Here is a 3,509-nt window from a genome sequence, read left to right as displayed (position 1 = left end):
TCATTTTCTTATTTGTAGCAAGGGAATAATAATAATTCTACCCCAGAAGAGTAACTAAATTATAAATTAATTTATAATTAAAGGGTTTATAACTGTGTGTAGTGTGTCCTCCATGTGAACAATTAACCATTTAGAGTTGCTTGTAAAAAGAAAGTATAAAGCAAATATCAAAATCAATGAAGCCACTCAGTTTATGAAATGAGTGAATTCATCTTATAAACACTTTTACGTTTATTATTTGCTAACTTATTTTATGAAAACTTTAAACTGCCTAAATGAATAGAATCAATTATTTTCTATACTTTAAACATAAGAATGTCTTGGCCCTGGCCGGTTGGCTCAGCGGTAGAGCGTCGGCCTGGCGTGAGGGGGACCCGGGTTCGATTCCCGGCCAGGGCACATAGGAGAAGCGCCCATTTGCTTCTCCACCCCCCTTCCTCTCTGTCTCTCTCTTCCCCTCCCGGCGCAGCCAAGGCTCCATTGGAGCAAAGATGGCCCGGGCGCTGGGGATGGCTCCTTGGCCTCTGCCCCAGGCGCTACAGTGGCTCTGGTCGCGGCAGAGTGACGCCCCAGAGGGGCAGAGCATTGCCCCCTGGTGGGCAGAGCATCGCCCCTGGTGGGCGTGCCGGGTGGATCCTGGTCGGGTGCATGCGGGAGTCTGTCTGACTGTCTCTCCCCGTTTCCAGCTTCAGAAAAATACAAAAACAAAACAAAACAAAAAAAAACATAAGAATGTCTTTATTTATGTATTTCTTAAACCTTGCACATAGTAGACGATCAATTCAGGTCACTGATTGATTAGAATAGATTGCATTATTGTGACAGCTAATTAGGTACAGAGATTACAACAACCTCCATTTTATAGATGAAAATCTTAAAACTCTAACAAAATCTGTTGACTTCCAAAATCTTGTTCATGATGAAACTAGGATTAGAGAAACCTTTTTGATTTTTGGCTCAATTTTATTATAGTAAACTCAGTAATGCTGTGGGTCTGTTCTGGCATGGGAATCATTAATTTAAAAATTAAACACTAGCTATTTGAATGATGTGTTTATTGTGTGTGTGTTTTTGTCAACAAATGCATCTTTGTGACTCTTGATAATGTTCATTACCTAATTCTTTCCTTAATTTAGAATCATTTTACAATGTGTATTTCATAACTGTCTAGTGACTAGTGTTATCCTCAAATATCATTCTAGTTGTGAATAATCTTAATTTTAGATTGTTGCTATGCTATCTAGCATTTAATTAGTAAAATAAATTCATTAGAAAAACAAATATAAATACAAATGCTGGGAGTGGGGAGAAGGGTTATGGATATGATGCTAAAATTTATCAGAAAACATGTCTTGGAAACTCAATAATGATTGACTACAAGTAAATTCTAGAATCAGATACACTTTGGTGACATCTTGGCTCTACTACTTAGTAGTTCCACAGTTTTTTGAAAGTCATTCTTTCTTTGTAAGCTTCACTGCTTCATTCCTAAAATAAGTTTATTGAAATAATTAATTTAACACACTTCTAGGAATGGATTTAGCAAGTAAAAGAGAGCTTTTATCATTGAATAGCATTATAGATCTAAGGACCTTACAAGACATGACTGTAACTAATAGAAGATAGTAAAATAGCTTTGTTTAAGTTAGCAAATAATTTCAAAATGATCAATAAAAATTATTGATCCTTTAAACTCCAGACATTAACATTCATTTTAAGTTTTCTATTCTTTGTTAACATACAAAGAAAAATGACATAGTTTTTGAATTAACCGACATTACTCTTAGGTCAATAGAGCAAATCATAAGCATTCAGCACACTCCAGTAGGAAAACAAATAACAATCAGAGGGGGTAACCACAAAGAAATGCAGAGATTGGCAAATGCCTTAAAAGTGCTGAAAAACGAATATACATGACATGGCTATTTTTAAAAGGAAAAACATAAAAACATTTTTGTAAACAAAAGTTAATGAGTAAGATAAATTAAAAATAAGAGAAATAAGATTTCACTTTTTTGCCCTGGCCGGTTGGCTCAGCGGTAGAGCGTCGGCCTAGCGTGTGGAGGACCCGGGTTCGATTCCCGGCCAGGGCACACAGGAGAAGCGCCCATTTGCTTCTCCACCCCTCCACCGCGCTTTCCTCTCTGTCTCTCTCTTCCCCTCCCGCAGCCGAGGCTCCATTGGAGCAAAGATGGCCTGGGCGCTGGGGATGGCTCTGTGGCCTCTGCCTCAGGCGCTAGAGTGGCTCTGGTCGCAACATGGTGACGCCCAGGATGGGCAGAACATCGCCCCCTGGTGGGCAGAGCATCGCCCCTGGTGGGCGTGCCGGGTGGATCCCGGTCCTGCGCATGCGGGAGTCTGTCTGACTGTCTCTCCCTGTTTCCAGCTTCAGAAAAATGAAAAAGAAAAAAAAAAAAGATTTCACTTTTTTGTCTCTCAAAGTTAAGCAGTTTTTATCATCTACTACTTTCATTACCAAACTAGAATCAACCCTTAAGAACCAGCCATGTTACCAAAATAATGGCCGGGAGGAGATTTTTAGAGAAAGGACGTTTATCCAGTGAGCTTTGAAACTTCCTACTTTTTTGTTGTTGTTGTAGTAATGCCATTTCTGCATTAAATTGAGATAAATAAAAAGTTTGCATCTATTTGCACCACCATATAATTATAGGAGTTCACACTGATTGTCATCAATTTGTAGTTTACAGTTTAAAGAAAAGATCTTCAATAGATTAACTGAATATTTTATTAAAATATTATAAGAACCTAGTTTATAATTATAAATTTTATAGGACATCGAGAAGGTTGAATCCAAAGTTAGAGAGAAATGCAGATATGAAACCCTCAAAATTATTGGTTCATAAAACTGAAATTGCATTTTATGCCATTTTATTTTATTGTTTAAATGTCTCTGTGATTATACTTTTATCTTTTTATATATGGACAAAATAAAGTGATTTTAATTTATTTTCATGTTAGTTATACTTGTGGTTTTTGAGGAAAATCTAAAATAATAGATATAACAGACCCAGGTTTTCCCCAACTAAGATAATTCTTATTAAAACATACTTAAATTTATTAAATTTTGTCTAAAGTAAGAAATATATTCTAATAAAAGCTAATGTAAATTGATAATTGTTCTGAGTTTTAATGAAACTATTTTTTTTCAAATAAAGGGAATTGTGGTCATAGAAAATATTTTGTAAGTTTTTATATTTATTTATCTATAAATAAATCATAACAAAAATTAATTCCACTCTTTTCTAAAAAGTCATTGCTAAGTTGTTCAAGTGCAAATCTTTAAGACATTATGAAAAGGAAACTAACAATATGACTTAACCCTTAGAATTCAGAGCCTAAAGAATCTATTATATAAAGACTCTATAATTAATTTGTTCACATTTTAACCAGCAAATAATTTAAGGTAGATATTAAAAATATTTTAAATAGTTTTTTAAATCAATTATCTAAGCCTACATTAATCATTCATAACAAATGACTACAAAGCT

Source organism: Saccopteryx bilineata, chromosome 2, assembly GCF_036850765.1.
Source record: "Saccopteryx bilineata isolate mSacBil1 chromosome 2, mSacBil1_pri_phased_curated, whole genome shotgun sequence".
NCBI classification, from domain to species: domain Eukaryota; kingdom Metazoa; phylum Chordata; class Mammalia; order Chiroptera; family Emballonuridae; genus Saccopteryx; species Saccopteryx bilineata.
Note: the sequence above shows the minus strand (reverse complement) of the source record.